Below are 17,286 nucleotides of genomic sequence, written 5' to 3'. Positions count from 1 at the left end.
GAGATAGGTTTTATTTCATTGGGACAACTCAGGACACTGAGGCTGAAAGAGAATACCTCATAAGGAGGTGGCAGGGCTAGGATTTGGGAGCAGATCGGTTTGGCTCTTAAGACACATGCTTTTTCCCTGTAACCACACTGTTTCTTGCAGGTCGAGTGGGTCTTCCGTGGCCTTGCTTGCTTGTGCTATGGTCTGCGTAGTAATAGGATGGGCTGAGCGCTTGGGGGCAGCTTATGCTGCGGTGGCGGATATCCATGTATTTGCATGCATTTGGGCTAATGTGAATACATGCTCGTTAGTGATGGGTGACATATATGTCCTTACTGCTTTCAGACTGTGACGACCCTTTATTATTTTTACGTAGAAGCTGTACTGTGGTCGTCTAACATATATATGTAAAAGGGGCTCTTACAGTTCTTTTCAGATAAGACCTGTTGGAGTAGACTCCTCAAACCATATTTATTGAATGTATGAAATGTCATTTATTGAGAGTTCTGTAAAACTTGTCATCTAATAATGATTTCAAGTGAGGTAGTTTCTGATGGTGGATCTTTTTTTTTTTCTAAAGATTTTAATTATTTGACAGAGAGAGACAGCCAGCGAGAGAGGGAACACCAGCAGGGGGAGTGGGAGAGGAAGAAGCAGGCTCCTAGTGGAGAAGCCCGATGTGGGACTCGATCCCAGAATACTGGGATCACGCCCTGGGCCGAAGGCAGACGCTTAAAGACTGCGCCACCCAGGCGCCCCGATGGTCGATTTTTATGAACTGAATGACTGGTAATGCCTTTGCTCGGTTCAAGACTGTAAACTTATTAATAATAATGGGGGAAGTACCCACCTTCTAGTTATAGCAGAGATCGTTACAAAAGCAATTTTCGTTTACTGACCTTCTGTTACGTGATAAGACAGTGCAGAGGTATTCTCTGTAATCCTCACGAGTTAAGTGGAATTCTTATTTTGCAGTACTGAAAACTAGACTTCGCTAAAAAAAAACCCCTTCCCAAGACTGCAGTGCTAGTATGTGGTAGAGCTAAGACTGAAACTTAACTTTTCTGATTCTAAAGCCATGCTTAAAAGCTGTCCTGGTAGGGAGACGCTTCCTTCCTGTTAATCCACTGTTGTTGTTGTTGTTTTTTTAAATAAAAACATTTCACTGAAAGTGCTTCTTCAAAGTGATTGTTCTAAATTAGTTTCTCCATATGTCTCAAAGAGCCATTTCCCATATGGCTCTCCCCTTTCCCCCTGTTTGGTAGCTGGTTCTTTGGGGATTTTTCACAACCTCTTGTGTATGTGTGCGTGTGTGTGAAATACAATATGCATGCAGAAATGTGGTGAAACAATGTGCAGCTGAAAGATTGTGAACAAGCACCCATCTAACCACCACCAAGGCCAAGAACTGGAACCTGGAAGCCCTCTTCTTCCCCCTCCAGTCATTATCCCTTTCTCACGGAGATACCCGGACTTTATGAAAATCCCTTCCTTGTTTTGCTTTTTAATCTTACTACCTAAATATTTATCTCTAAATCATGTGGTTTTGCCTGTTTCTGAGCTTAATGTGAATAGATTAATTTAGCATATACTTTTGCTTCTGGCTTTATTTGCTTAACAGATTCAGTAATACCATTTTCTGCATAGGGATCATGCACATACTTTGTTAAACTTGCATGTGCTTGTTACATTTTTATGTGATCGAAATGGCATATTTGTCAAATTTGATTTCTAACAATTGCTCTTATAAAATTAATTTTTTTGAGCTTTGATGTCCTGGTCAGCAATGTTGGTAATAAAAATCCTTTAAAATTGTAATAATAGTGAGGCCTTTAATTTTTTTTTTTGTTCTATGAACATAGTCTTCTCATCTGTAAATAACACCCTTTTTTAACTCTTACATCTTTTTCTTGCCTTATTGTCATGGCCAACAGCTCTAGTACAATGTTGAGTAGAAGAAATGGTGCTAGACATCCTGTCTCATTCCCTTTTTTAAAAGGAAGTGCTTTTGATATTTTACCAGTTAGCATTATGTTTATTATAGGTTTTTGGCGTGTATCTTCCTTTAGAGTAGGAATTTCCTTTCTGTTGCTCAACTTATTTTTTTTATAAAGATTTTATTTATTTATTTATTTATTTATTTATTCATTTATTTATTTGAGGGAGAGAGCTAGAGAGAGAGAGAGAGAGAGAACACAAGCCAAGGGGAAAGGCAGAGGGAGAAGCAGACTCCCCGCCAAGCAGGGAGCCCGATGTGGGATTCGATCCCAGGACCCTGGGATCATGACCTGAGCCGAAGGCAGATGCTTAACTGACTGAGCCACCCAGGTGCCCCTCAACTTATTTTTTTAATCAATAGATGTCACTTTTTCTGTATTGAGATGAGAGTATGATTTCTTTTAATCTGTTAATATGGTCAATTATATTGACTGACTTTTATTTTATTTTTAAAATTTAAATTCAATTAGCCACCATAGTACATCATTAGTTTTTGGATATTGACCGACTTTTAAAAGAAAATTCAGGGTGGAGTCCAGGTTTAAATTCATTTTGATCAGGGTCTTATGATCCTTTTGAGATAATGCGGATTTGATGTGCCTAATATATATATATTTTTTAAGATTTTTGAATCCACGATCAGGAATGAGACTGCCCTATAGTTTTCAGCTCTTGTACAGCTCTAATTGTGTTTTTGCACTTGGCTCAATCTAACTTCCAAGCTGTGGAAAGTGCCCTTTGCTCCTGTTCTCCGGAAGGATTTGTATAATTTAGCCTTAAATCTTGTGTTAAGTGTTATTGCTTCCTTAAATTTTTTGGTAGAACATAATGGTGAAGCCATCTAGGTCTGCAGTTTATTTATTTATTTATTTTTTATTGTGGGAAGGTTTTCAATTACTGATTCAGCTTCTTAAAGGGCTGTTCAGGTTTAACATTTCTTGGGACTCTTTCGATAAGTTGGATTTTTTGACAATTTTTCCAAATTGTCCAAAATTTTAAACTTTCTGGGATAAAGTTGATTGAAATATGCTCTTTAATGATCTTCACTATCTGCAATTATGTCTTTTTTCTTTGTTTTATTCATCAGTCTTCATTCAAAGTTCTGGCATGTTTGTTAATATTCTCCAATGGCCAGCTCACGCCTCTGCTGATTGTCACTATTTTATGCTTGTTTTCTATTGAATTTCTGCTCTTATTAGTATTTCCTTCTTTGTGCTTTCTTTGGATTTGTTTGGGTCTTAATGTTTGGAGATAAATACTTAGCTTTGTAATTTTTAGCTGCTCTTATTTTCTAACATATATATTTCTTTCTTTTTTTTTTTTTCGTTTTAAGTAAGCCCAATGCCCAACGTGGGGATTGAACTCATGACCCCGAGATCAAGAGTGTTACATGCTCTACCGACTGAGTCAGCCAGGTACCATGCTAACATATATATTTTTTGTTTTAAGTAGTTTTGGCTTCATCCCACACGTTTTCAAATGTGGTAAATTTGTTATAGAGTTTAAAATATTTTCTAGTTTTTCCTTTTTTTTCTTTGACCTATGAGTTACTTAGATCTTATTTAATTTTCAAATAAATTGGGGTTGATTTAGTTCTGCTTGATAAAACCTCATTTCTGTTTCCTTTAGTGTAGTTCTGCTAGTGATGATTTATTTCAGTTTTTGTTATTCTGTAAGCATTTTTTCACCTTTTTTTCTCACCTTCATTCTTTTTTTTTAAAGATTTATTTATTTGACAGAAAGCAAGCACGAGCAGGAGGGAGAGGGAGAGGGAGACAAGCAGACTCCCTGCTGAGCAGGGAGCCCCATGCAGGGTTCGATCCCGGGATCCCCGAGGTTATGACCTGCTTAACTGCCAGGCGCCCCTGAAGATTTTACTTTTAAGTAAGCTCTGCACTCAGTGTGGGGCTTGAACTCACAACCCCAAGATAAAAAGTTGCATGCTTTTACCGACTGAGCCAGCCGGGCACCCACCCCTAATTATTGCTGCTTTGAATGTAATTTGCCTCTTTTCTCTGGCTACTTTTAAACGTTTATCTGCACCTTTAATTTTCTGCGTTTTTGCTATGTTGTGCCGAAAGCATAGATTTCATTTACCCCTTTGGGTTTATTAGGGTTTCTTGAATCTGAGAGTGGAATCTTCAGTGAAGTTTGAAAAATTCTCAGCTGTTACCTTTCTATATTGTTTCTAGCCCATTTTCTTATCCCTCCGTCTCCAATGAAATATGTGTTTATTTTATTGTGTTCTCCACATGTCCTTCTGTTCCAGTTACTTGTTCTTGCACACAAGTCACGAACAATTAGTGGCTTGGAACAGCAACCATTTCATTATTTAACATTCTGTGGGTAGACTAGGGGTCAGCTGGATGATTCTTCTGCTCTTGTTTGGGCTCTGTCATGAGACTGCAGACAGAAGGCCTCTGGGGCTTAAACCTTGAAAATGCCTTCACGGACACGTCTGGTGCCCTTGATGGGGACAGCTGGAAGGCTGATCTCGATAGGGGTGACAGGAAATCCTAGTGGCAGGACAGTTAGGCTTCTTACATGGTGACTCTGGGCTCCTAAAAGGGCTTCTAGAAAAATAGAAGTGGTTAGGCTTACTTAAGACATAAGCCCAGAATGGGTACCATATCACTTTGACGCCGTTCCTTTAGTTAAAGCTAACCAAAACACGAGAGCTAACTCAGATTTCATGGGGGAGGGGATGACACAAGTTCACGAATACAGGGAAGCATGGTTCACTCTGCCCTGTCTTTAGAAACTAGCTACCATACCTCTTATCCCTGTACTTCTGTCCATCCTTATGCCTCTCTGTAATTTATTCTGAATATTTCCCTCCCCAACTTACCTTTCAGCTCACTAGTTCTTTCTTCCTCCATTGACTTTCTAATTTAAAGAAGATTGTTTTTTCACATGGAGAACTGATAGTTTTCTTCTTTTTCAAACCCATGTCATTAAAAAAAATAGTTTCCAGTTCCCCACTGAATTTTTTTTTTAAAGATTTTATTTTTAAGTACTCTCTACACCCCCTCTGGGGCTCAAACTCACAACCCTGACTGAGCCAGGCAGGCGTCCCAAGCCTACTGGCATTTTTTAAGTTTGGCTTTTAGCCCCTTGAATATGTTAAGTGTAGTTATTTTACAGTCCAATTTGGACAGTTCTAGTATTTGGAGTCTTGTTTTTTTTTTTTCCGTTGTGTCTTGTTTCTGCTTTTTCTTGCTCATGATTGCTTTTCTTCATGCATAAATGGTTATGTTTGATTATGTTTGGATAACAAGTGCTTGAACAGCTAGGATGCCTTATGCCTCTAGAGAATGTTTTTGTTTTCTGCTGTCAGATGCCTCAAGGTACTAGCTTTCTGGAATCCTCTTATTAATCGAAGTCATCTGAGCCACCCAGATGACTTGAAGCTTGGCTGTAAGTCCATATGAGGGCTGGTTACTTTCTATTCACTGTGCTTTCTTTTTTATCCCCAAACGAGGTGGTCTACTGTCATTGGGCCCCAACTTCTGTTTTTTTTTCTCCCCCAGAGGCCATCAGAAATAATCTTCATCCTTTCATTTCCTCTCAGCAAACAGAGCCATCTTTTCACTTTTGTTTCATCTTTTTTACTTCCCAGCAACATGACAAGGTTAGTTTCATGGCAAGAAAGCGCATCTCTTTTAAATCCAAAGGGACAACTTGCTAAGAATTTGAAAGCCCATGGTGACAAAGAGTAAAATCTTGGTTAACATGCCTCAGCAAAGGTCATTGGGGTGCTATCACATGTAACTCAGATCATTTTCTTACGGGGCAAGTCCCCATGTCCACCCAAGGTACAATACTGCAGCATAGACAAATGTCTCTCATAGGCATTTGTACATTTCATCATGCCAGATAGAACTGTATCTGAGCAAAACAGCCCCATCCATGTCCTCCCACCCACCTTGAGACCTGGTACTTAGTGCTTTCTCACAGTTTTTTTTTTTTTTTAAGAGTTTGTTTATTTGAGAGAGCATGTGCGCATGAGCAGGGAGAGGGGCAGAGGGAGAGGGAGAAACAGACTCCCTGCTGAGCCCGATGCTGAACTGGATCCCAGGACCCTGAGATCATGACCTGAGCCAAAGGCAGACGCTCAACTGATGAGCCACCCAGGTGTCTCACAGTTTTAACAGCTCTTTGGTACCTGTGAAGATATTTTCTCCTACTTTGCTCAGCTGTTATCGTCAGTGGGTGTATTGGCCCCCACTACCTGGTCCGGTCCATCATTACTGAAAGTAAAAGTTGATATAATTTTTAGGATTGATTTGCTTTTTAGTCTTTATTCCTTAGGTTTTTTGTACATTGAAGTAATCCATATTCATGGTGATCTTGGAAGACCAATAATTGTCATATCCCTAGTTTAATATTTGTTCTGGTCAGGGTTGCCTAACTGTGTTTTGAGTCCTCTTTTAAACTCCTTTACAACCCTAGACCATTAGAAGAACATTCTAGGCACTGTCTGAGCCATTGCTTTTCAGTACGTGGCTCATGCCCCTCCTGCATAAGAATTATCAAGCGGGAAGTTATTAAACAATCTGGTCCAATGACTGCAATTTTCATACAAGGAAACACAAAAAGAACAGTTAAGTACGTTGAATTTATTTATTTTTTTAAAAAAGATTTTATTTATTTCCTTGAGAGAGAGAGAACACAAGTAGGGGGAGCAGCAGGCAGAGGGAGAGGGAGAAGCAGACTCCCTGCTGAGCAGGGAGCCTGATGCGGGGCTCGATCCCAGGACCCTGGGATCATGACCTGAGCTGAAGACAGTTGCTTAACTGACTGAGCCACCCAGGCGTCCCTAGTACCTTGAATTTAAAGTTATGACTTAATTTGTTTAGATGCAGTTACATTTGGCTTGACGAAATGCGTATGTAGAGGTCTGTCTAGGAGATGCGCTTCTTGCCGTGAAAGTAACCTTGCCATGTTGCTGGGAGTAGGAAATGTGAAGCCAAAGCGAAACCATCCATCTCAGGAGGGAGGTGACCATTTGGCAGCCCTCTTCCTAGGAAGGCTGCCAGCGTTCTCTCTCAGGCCTTCTTACCAGTTGGCCGGCTCCGGAGACCAAAGCACCTGTTCCGTCCACATCCCTTTCTGGTATTCAGGCCGTGGATGCAATGTCTTTTGAGAGGGAAGTTGACTCCATATTAACGTTACCTGAGATCTCCACAAACCGGTGGGTCAAGGTCAAGTTAAGAGTCTATGAAGGTGTTAGGGATTGCTTCTTTGTTACTCTAGTTGTTTTCCATTTTTGTCATTACTAGAAACTTGCTTAAGTTTGTTACTGTTCTGTTATTTGGTTGCTGTTTTGCTTTACTGTTTGTTATCCTTCCCTCCTCTTTATCTTACCTGTGATGATGCCCGGCCAGTAGTATTCCTTTAGTGGGGGTGGAAAGGTGGCTAGGAAGCATCGGGTGACCAGAATTCTTTCCTCTTTCTGACCTTCAGGGACTTAGTTTATTTCTGGGAGCCTTGGGGTCTTCACATCCAAAATGACAGATTAGATGATGTTTATTCTTGAGCTATCCATTTCTTAACAAAATTCTTAAAATTAGACATCGGCTATAGACTGAATGTTTTTGTCACCCCCCCAATTCATATGTTAAAATCCTTTTTTTTAAAAAAAGATTTTATTATTAAGTAATTTCCATACCCAATGTGGGGCTCAAACTCAAACCTTGAGATCAAGAGTCATATGCTCTATGGACCAAGCCAGCCAGGTGCCCCCATATGTTAAAATCCTAACCTCCAAAGAGATGCTGTCAGGAGGTGGAACCCTTGGGAGGTGATGAGGTTATGAGGGCTTTGCCCTCATGAATGGGATCAGTGCCCTTACAAGAGAGACTCCAGAGAGATCCCTTGCCCGCCTTGCGCCGTGTGAGGCTATAGGAAAAAGGTGGGTGTCAGAAAGCGGGCCCACACCAGACACCGAATCTGCCAGCACTATGATCTTGGACTTCTTAGCCTCCAGATCTGTGAGAAATAAATGTTTGTATTTATAAGCCGTGCAAGTGTTTGTGTTGACCGCGGCCTGAACGGACGAAGACAGCATCCAAGCAGTCACGTGTAAACTCGCTTGAGTAGCTGAGTATCTCTGGGTTTCAGGGCATCCAGGCAGAAGCTGGACATTTGGGAGCCATCAGTGTAGAGATGGCATTCAAAATTGTGAGCTCACATGAGGCCACCAAGGGAGGGAGCCGTAGAAGAGAAGGGGAGCCAGCTGAGCCCTGAGCCCTGGGACACCCTACTATTGATGGTAAAGGCACACAGAAGGAACCAATAAAGACTGAACAGCTGTGCCCAGGAAAGTAGGAGGAGAACCAAGACAACGGGAGTGTCTTGGGAGTCAAATGCGAAAAGTGTTTCAAGAAGAGGGTTGTGTGAAATGCAGCGGGTAGTGTAGGTAAGATAAGGACAGAAAGTTTGCCATTGGCTGTAACGATGTAACGTCGTGGTGGATCTTGACAAGCACCCTTTTGGTGAGGGGATGGCGATGGAGGGGGCATGCTTTAAGAGAGTGGCGGGCAGGGAGGGGAATTAGCAAGCACTGGAACAGAGAAGTGGGGCTGTCACTGAAAGGGAGGGGGCATGAGGTCAGGGTTTTCATTTTTGTTCTTGAGGTGGGGGAACGCAAGTAATTGTAATGTTCACATGCTGATAAGTATGATCCAGTAGAGGGCAAAACATGAGACGAGAGAAACTGGGGACAGTTACAGAACTGTTGTCTTGGATGAGGCAAGAAGGATCTAGTCCGCAAGGGCATTGGCCTTACTTAAGGAGTTCAGTGTATTCATAGGAGAGAAGGTAGGGTATGTAGGCACGTTGGAAGTCACTAGCACCAATGTCAGATAGGGTCCATTCTCTCTCTACCTTCTGGACACATGGTAGGATTGTGCATCCCCCCCATCCCCCACCTTCACACCCCCTCCCCCTGCTTATGACACGGTGGGGTCACGTAACTGCTTGTGACCGGTGAGTTGTTTTCAGCGACACATGTCATTTCTGTGCTTTAGCATTGAATTGTCAGCGCGAACATCCTCAAAAGTCGTTTCCCCCTGTGCCGTGGCCACCAGCAATGTTCCAAAAACTGGTTGTTCATCAGCCTGCATCCCCGAGGAGGGACAACATAGAGCAGAGCCCCTAGCTGACCATGACGGACAGTAGTGTCCTCTGTTGTTTTCACTTGTTCTTAGAGCGTAAGCTTAGCCTGTCCTGAGTGGTGCAAGCAAAGGTGTAGGTGAGGAGGACTTACGTGGTGCTGGGGGCTTGTGGAAAATCTGTTTTGATCCTACCTGCTGTTGCAGTGAAGGAGGACAGTAAACCTCCAAGCCGAGAGGGAGGTTGGAGGAGAGGAGTGGGAGATTTGAGGAGAGAGCGAAGGGGATGAAATAGTCATTAGGGAGAATGTCAGAGTAATCAGACCAGCAAAATGTATCGTGATTATCAATCAGGCAGCACAAAGGGCCCACTTGAGGTTGGTGGCCATGATTATTATGAATAGTTGGTGTGGGTGTGTTTCTCTTTCACTGCTGTTGACTGAGTGGGCACGGGCATGGTGTAGGCAAAGAACTGGATTGAGGGAGGAATTGGATTTTGCCAGGCGAATATGACAGAGAGCGGAAAGGGAGTTGGAGATACATATAAGAGAATGATTATGTAGCATATTCTTTTAGGACTTTTAATCAGCCTCAGACATATTCCTAGGGTAGTTGACACTGAGGACTGAGAGACGTAATAAAAGCCGAAGTGAGGGGCGCCTGGGTGGCTCTGTCGTTAAGCGTCTGCCTTCGGCTCAGGGCGTGATCCCAGTGTTCTGGGATCCAGCCCCACGTCAGGCTCCTCCGCTGGGAGCCTGCTTCTTCCTCTCCCACTCCCCCTGCTTGTGTTCCCTCTCTCTCTGGCTGTCTCTGTCAAATAAATTTAAAAAAAATATTAAAAAAAAAAGTCAAAGTGAGGTCATGTAGACCTTGGTTTACAATTTACAAAGCACTTTTGCACATGGCAGAAGATGAGAAAGGGCAGAGGGTACTGTTGGGTTGGCCATAAAACAGTGCAGCTCCTCTTTTCTTTTGGGTTGACGAGAGGGCCCCTGTATGCCCATGTCTGTCCTCTGCTTTGTGAAGTTTCTACCATAGCGGGCCTTCTTCCTGTTCTTTAATCCCCTCGTTTCTTTCTCTTTTCCCCTATGTGTTTCTCTTTAAAATATCTGTATTCCCCGTGTGTGGTTTAAGCTTGACCATTGATCTTCCTTGGCCTTCTTTTGTCTCTGCTGCTTTTTTCATTGTGGGATTTGGCTTTCTCTTGGGCAGATGGGGAGGGAAGAGAAGACAGGTGTGGTGGGTTACCACAATTCAGAATTAGGCCTGGGGGTTGGATCTGTAAGCCCCAAGTCACCCACATGAGAAGCGCAAGACATCCCTCTAGATCACCTGTGAATTCTTCAAATTGTAAGTGAGAAAATGAAAGCCTGGGGTTACTTGTGTTATTTATGCAATAAGGGACAATTGTTATTACTTTTACACACCACCTCCCCCTTTTGACTTACGACTCCCCCCCCCCCCCCCCCCCGCCCCGCACGTAGGGAATGTGGGCTATTAATGGTAGGAATTGTCCCTAATTCTCCCAGGTGGTTTTGTGTGCACAGTGTGCCTCTTTCAGACCACGTAGATCTAAATATCCCAAAGGACATTCAATCAAAGCTTCTGTTCTCTTTGCTGCTTCTGGGTACACATGCTGGTTCTAATTCTGGAACTGTTTATAGGGATGCCCCGTGTTGGTGTTGGGTCACTAGAAAGCCAGAGGGGCCAGCTAGTTCTAAGAGTCGTTAAATGTGTGTCTTTCTTTAGAGAGGGACGAGGGAGGGCTGGTTTGAGAAGGCCCTGCTGTCTGCTTTTGTGCTGAGCTTGAACCCTGGGCTAAGGATCCCAGATGCCCTTCTCATGACCTTGCATGCAGCCGATCCTGCCTGATTTGAGAGGGGGATGATGGTCACGTGGGGCCTCCGTACTATATCAAAGAGAAGCAATTCATATGTGGTGCGTCGGGGTTGATGTTGGGAGCCTGGTGCTGGCCACAGGGAGGGAAGAGACAGGCTTTGGCCATTGGGAGACGTCCTCTCTGGCCTCCGGGAGCCCCCAGTGCTCTCGTTAGGGCTTTCTTTTTGGTGTCTCCAAGATTTTGAGTGCTTCCTATTAAAACCTGAATGTCTTTGGGGCGCCTGGGTGGCTCAGTTGTTAAGCGTCTGCCTTCGGCTTAGGGCGTGATTCCAGAGTCCTGGGATTGAGCCCCACGTCAGGCTCCTCCGCTAGGAGCCTGCTTCTTCCTCTCCCACTCCCCCTGCTTGTGTTCCTGCTGTTTCTCTCTGTCAAATAAATAAATAAAATCTTTAAAAAAAATAAAAATAAAACCTGAATGTCTTTGACAGGAAGAGAACTTAACAAACTCCCTTGAACGAATACCGTGTACAGAGAGTCATTTATTAGCATTTCCTGGGGCTAGATTTGGGCATGATGGCTGATGAGGGATGAGAAGGGCAGGATCAGGCCTTGCCTACATCATAGTGTTAAGTCCCCCTTGTCTGCTCAACAGCACGGGAGTTGGGGGACTTCTTAGAGTTTGCCGATTTCAGCTCGGGGCCACAGGTGATCGCTTACCCTGTGACTCTTGGCACTGGCATCTCTGCTTTATCCCTCAGACCCGCACCCAGATGTGCATGCCTACTCCCGGCCTGTCCTAGACCCCTATGGGGTCTCTCCGCTTTTTGGTCTGTACCTCCCCGGGCCAGCGCTCCAGGTTGGTGGGCAGTGAATTCATTGAGATGGGGGTGGAAGGAAGCAAAACCGTGGCCCCCAAGCGTGTTTCAGAAAGGAGCTTTCCCTTTATTAAGAAATAGACTGCAGTTTTGTAGAGGAGCATGCAAATCACCTAGAAACGGTATGCATACCTTTCTTATCTCATTGTCGATTTCACAGGCCTGAAAAATGCCTGCGGTGAAATTCAAAGGAAACCGTCAGGCTGGGAACCCTGGATCCCAACCGCCAAGGAGTCCCGAGTTAGTGGGAAATGCGGTTACTACTTAGTACCTCGCTCTTCACATCTAAGGCCAAGATGCAGGAACAGTTCATTACATTTCTTAACAGGAGAAATAGCCCTGGATGTTCGAGGCCATTCCCTTAGGCATTCTTAACAGTGGAACGTGGAAATCGGAGCTTTGGAAAATGCGGTTTCCTTTGAGGTTGGTTAGTCCTTTCTGCTCTGTCAACTTAAGAGTTCTTCTCGTTCTTCTCACGGATGTTGTCTCGTTAGAGTAACTTGTACGTTTACTTCTACGTTTCGGGGGAGTGCATGCGGGATCGGGGTGGTGAGGCATGAGAAAGTAAAGAGAGGTTTGGAAGAGAGGGAGCCGGGGCAGGAGCCATTCATGAAGTCACAGTTGTTCAGAGCGTTTGGACACTCGCGCTCCGCATGAATTATTCATTTTGCTGCCTTGGGGATAATAGCTGCAGTGTTCCGGGCTCTAAGGCTGTCTTGTGATCTATCCTTCTTTTCCTAAAAGGCTATATCTCAGCCGCCTCATTTGATTTACAAGCCAATTCCGCATACCACGCATACCATTCGAGAATGTGGGGATCCTTGCCTGCTATGAAAATGTCATGCATGCTTAAAATGACAAAGTTTGTCCCAAGCCATGGTGGCAAGTCCTTTTTCTTCTTGAATCTTCAAAGCACGTTAATTGGAAGGGGTTTCATTTTCAATAAGAAAACTCACTGAATTATTTGGCTTGTTTTTTAACATCGAAATTGTTGAATTGGAAATGCAGAATATCCAAAACATAGGGTGAAGGCAGGGTGTGTGTGTGTTTTTAATTGTGGTAAAAAAAAAAAAACAACCCACCACCACATAATGTAAAAAATTCACCATTTCAGCCATTTTTAAGGGTCTGTGGGGCGGTAGTGTGAACTGTAGTCACATGGTTGTGCAACAGACTGTAGGACTTCTCCATCTTGTAAAACTGTACGTCTGTACCCATTCAGCAACATCTCCCCTCTCCCCCTCCCCCTCCTCACCCCCAGCCCCTGGCAAGCGCCGTTCAGCTTTCTGTTTCTAGGAGTTTGACTACTTTGGATTCCTCGTATAATTGGAATCATGCTGTATTTGCCTCTTTGTGACTGGCTTGTCTCACTTAGCCTGATGCCCTCAAGGTTCACCCGCATTGTAGCACGTGAGAGGATTTCCTTCTTTTTTAAGGCTGAATAATATTCCACAGCATGCGTATACCACGTTTTGTCACTTCATTTGTGAAGGTAGTGTGTCGTTTCGTAAGGTGTTCTTTTTTTTTTTAAAAAAATATTTAATTTATTAATTTAACAGAGAGAAGAGAATGAGAGACAGTGAGAGAGGGGACCCAAGCAGGGGGAGTGGGAGAGGGAGAAGCAGGCTTCCTGCTGAGCAGGGACCCTGATGTGGGACTCGATCCCAGGACCCTGGGATGGTCCTGATCTGAGCCAAAGGCAGACGCTTAAGGACTGAGCCACCCAGCCGCCCCTCATAGGGTGTTCTTATGAAAGCTTTCTTGGGAGTTAAAGCAACCGAACCAGAGAGAACATAGGAAAATCCAATTTGAGTCAGTCATGCTGAGCGATGAAACTTCTGTGATACTTAATACCAGACTTTTATACCAGCAAAACGTGGAATTTCCTCAAGCGAAATTCTAGTGCAAATGGTTTAGGTTCACCCGGCCCCCAACCCCCCCCATCCTGTCCCCTCCCCCAACCCCCCCTTAGAATTGAAATCCCCCCGACTGGCCTTAGGGGATGATGTGCCTGGGGGGGTGCTGCTAGAGNCCTCTTAGAATTGAAGTCCCCCAGACTGGCCTTAGGGAATGATGTGCCTGGGAGGTTGCTGCTAGAGCTGGGGTCCCACCTACACAGACGAAGGCCAGTGCTCAGGTGCCGGCCCCAGGAGAGGGTGACAAACGGTGGCATTTTGCTCCTCAAGTCGTGCTTCCCTGACCCTCTAGAGGAACGAGATAAGGGGAAAGGGGCGGGGTGGGAAGGCAGCTGTTGTAGCCCTGAAAGGGTGGATGACCTATGAGCTCATTAGGGTTAGTAATGGGTTCTCTCACCGGGCTCTGGATCTTTCTCTCACACGTCAGCTTCTCTGTGGATTCCAGCCCCGACTCAAAGTGGAAGCCGCTCTGGCTAAAGCAAAACCACACCAGCAATCTGCTCTGCGGTCTGGCTTTAGTCTAAATGTGGCCAGAAGACGAAGGTTTGACTTGAAAGAACACATCGTCCGGGAGACTGAATCATGTCGCGTTACTTTCACTTTTTCTTGACTTAGGTTTTTCCTCTGAGCAAAAGGAGGAGGCAGATGGGGAGGCCTGATTTGGGCAGTGGCCCCAGGTTCCTGTCTTTCCGCAGCTATGAGCTGTGAGGCTGAGCCTTTCCCCCTCCCTGTCCCTTTATTATTATTCTTGGATAAAGGTGAGGAGCAATGGAGGGTGGGAGCCCCTCTTTTCCTTTTCCTTGCAGGTTGTCAGCCCTGCACACAGAGGGAATGCTCTCCATTCTGTCACTGAAAATGCACTCCCCCACCCCTGGCCCACACTAAGGTGACTGTGGGAGCACCTTGCCTGTTCTGGAACTTCTCTGCCCTCCTCCTAGGAAAGCCCAGTGGGGTGCTGTTGGGTGGGTGTGAGACCAGGAGAAAAACTTCTGGAAATGCCTGGCAGCTTTAAGGAGAGACCTGAGGGGTGTGGGGGAGATGCTTGTGTGCTTGGAATGTGGCTCCCTGGAGACCCCCAACCCTCTGGGGCACTTCAGCCCTGGTGGCCGGGTGTGGGGGGCACAGGGAGGACTAAGGGTCGGGGGTGCAGCTCTGTAGCAGGGACAGCTGGCTTTGGCCTGCCCCCCGGGAGGGAATGCTGGTGTGGGTCAGGTGAGGGCCCTGGCAGATCTGCCCCCCCCCCTGCCCCGCCCAGTGAGGGATTGCTTTGGGAGGCAGATGGAAGTCAAGGACTTTCTGTTTCGTGGATGACCATTTGGAGACGTGAAGAAATATTTTAAGAGATGTTTAGCCAGTGTGTGGATGGCCTGTGAAAATAAGTTTATACTGTTGATTCCGTCTCCTCACTTTGTTTTTAGGAAGATCTCCCAAGTCTCCCTCAACGTTGAAAGAATTTTATCACGAACACACATATGCCTACCACCTGGATTAGTAGTAGCATTTTAAGATACTTGCTCTGTCAAACATCTAGCCATCCATTAGCCCATTTTATTTTCTGATGGGCTAAAAAAAAAAATACTTACCCTTAAATGCCTCTGCATTCTAAGTTCAGTATTTGTTTTTTAACTTTTTTAGGTCAGATTTGCATACAATGAAATGCACAGATCACAAGTGTAGGGTGCAGTATTTTCTGTCATTTTGTCATATTTTATGAAACTAAGCTTCTGGTTCTAGTCTCAGAATTTCTATAAATTATTTAAGAAGTGCGTTTTTTTAAAAATAGATTTTATTTATTTATTTGACAGAGAGAGAGTTTGCACAAACAGCAGGAGCAGCGGGGCAGAGGGAGAGGGAGAAGCGGGCTCCCCCTGAGCAGGGAGCCCGACGGGGGGCTCAATCCCAGGACCCCGGGATCATGACGTGAGCCAAAGGCAGACGCTTCACTGACTGAGCCCCCCAAGTGCCCCCGTGCAGTTTTTTTTAAAGATTTATTCGTTCTAGAGAGGGAGAGAGCGAGAGCACGCATACACACACACACACACACACACACACACACACACACACGCATGGGAGGGAGNAGGCCCCCCCCCCCCCCCCCCCCCCGAGCAGCAGAGCCTGATGCGGGGCTCAGTCCCACAACCCTGAGATCATGATCTGAGTCGAAACCCAGAGTCAGACCAAGAGTCGGATGCTTAACTGACTGGGCCACCGAGGTGCCCCCAAGAAGTACAGTTTTGAAAGGAGTTGGGAATGAGAGCATATGAGGAGCGCATCGTAAAGATTATGACGTTCACTGTAACATGAAGTTTGTTCCTTTCCCGCCCCGGCCCTTCTCTTAGTTCTTTTCCCCTCCCACCCCCCCTTCCCCCAGCACACATACTGGACAGTGAAGAAAGTAAAGCAATTGATGGTGAATGCCTGTTGGCAACCACGTTCTTCTACCTTTCCTTTTCTTAAGAAATTCAAGGAGAAACTGTCTAGTCCACACAGTTCGCAACAAACGAAACCTCTTCCTCGATTCTGGTGTAGCCTATGAAGTCCCGACAGACCGTTCCATGGCAGTTGGTGATGGTGTGTGTCCACGTGGAATTAAGGGGCCCTATGAAGGGGCAGAATGCTTTGGTATTATGAGGGTCCGTTAGTCATGCTCATGAGGAAAATGGGGGAGATGCTGATGTTGATTTTTATTTCGTGCTGCTTCCTTTGCATTCTTGGGTTTATTTGTACACGTTGCTCTGCGAAGCCGCTTGAATGATGGAAAAGAAACCCCAAGCCCGGGTAGAACGAGAATTTCTCTGGGCCTGTGTGATGTCCTGCCTTTAAAGCGGGGGGCGGGGGTTGGGGTTGGAGGAGGTTTGGTTTTGCAGATATTCAGTGTGTGCATTCAAGTAGCAGGTGCTGCGGGTGAAACCTAGAAACTGCAGGACACACTGTCTAGAAGGAGAATACCGTTTACTTGGGGGGAGAAGATGTAGGTATGTGATGGGTCATGAAGGATCCAAGATAGTCAGTGTAGCAAGAGCTCACTGGCAGCTGGTGGTTAGGGAAGGGTGCTGGAGTACCTGCTTCGAGGTGGTTCTGTGTGCATGGAGAGAAGGGGAGAAGGGTTTCAGGGTCCCTGTGGATCGCTCCCAGCAGGCCTGCTTTTCCCTTCAATCCCGCAGAACTGATAGATGTGAGGAGGTCTTGACAGATAACATTGAAAAGGTAAATTGTCACGATTAGGTCGGGCCTTAATTGACAGATCATTTTAAAAGGCCAGGACAGTCTATAGTTCCCTGGATTAATTTCCATTTCTCACCTGTGGTTAACAGAAATCATACTGTACTAGGGCTTTTTTTTGGGGGGTGGGGGTCAAGAATGGTATCCATTTCCCGATTGTTTGAATAAAGAATTTGTGTGAGCTATTTCCGAATAAGTTTATGAGAAATGGTGGCATAAATTTTCAAGCTGAAGGTTTCGATTCAAGTGTCCCCTTTTCACGAAAAGACGGGAGTGAAGGAAGTTGGTGATTTCAGAAACACAGTGGCTAATGACTGGTGCTGACTAATACCA

At 45.0% G+C, this 17,286-nt stretch overlaps 1 protein-coding gene across 4 annotated transcripts in view; it reads left to right on the top strand.

Moving 5' to 3' along the window:
* The window catches only part of LOC105241166 (tigger transposable element-derived protein 1-like), a 283,983-nt gene that overhangs the window by 23,843 nt on the left and 242,854 nt on the right, over window positions 1-17,286 (top strand). For 3 of the 4 annotated variants that reach the window (XR_004622366.1, XR_004622364.1, XR_004622363.1), the window contains exon 3: window positions 3,320-3,401. The exons of the other annotated variant lie outside the window; for it this stretch is intronic. The gene's annotated coding sequence lies outside the window, so the exon portion shown is untranslated. The remainder of the gene's footprint in view (window positions 1-3,319; window positions 3,402-17,286) is intronic. 4 annotated transcript variants of the gene reach the window in all.

Source organism: Ailuropoda melanoleuca, chromosome X (assembly GCF_002007445.2).
Source record: "Ailuropoda melanoleuca isolate Jingjing chromosome X, ASM200744v2, whole genome shotgun sequence".
Lineage (NCBI taxonomy): Eukaryota > Metazoa > Chordata > Mammalia > Carnivora > Ursidae > Ailuropoda > Ailuropoda melanoleuca.
The sequence above is the reverse complement of the archived record's forward strand: the minus strand, read 5'-3'. Positions and strand labels throughout refer to the sequence as shown.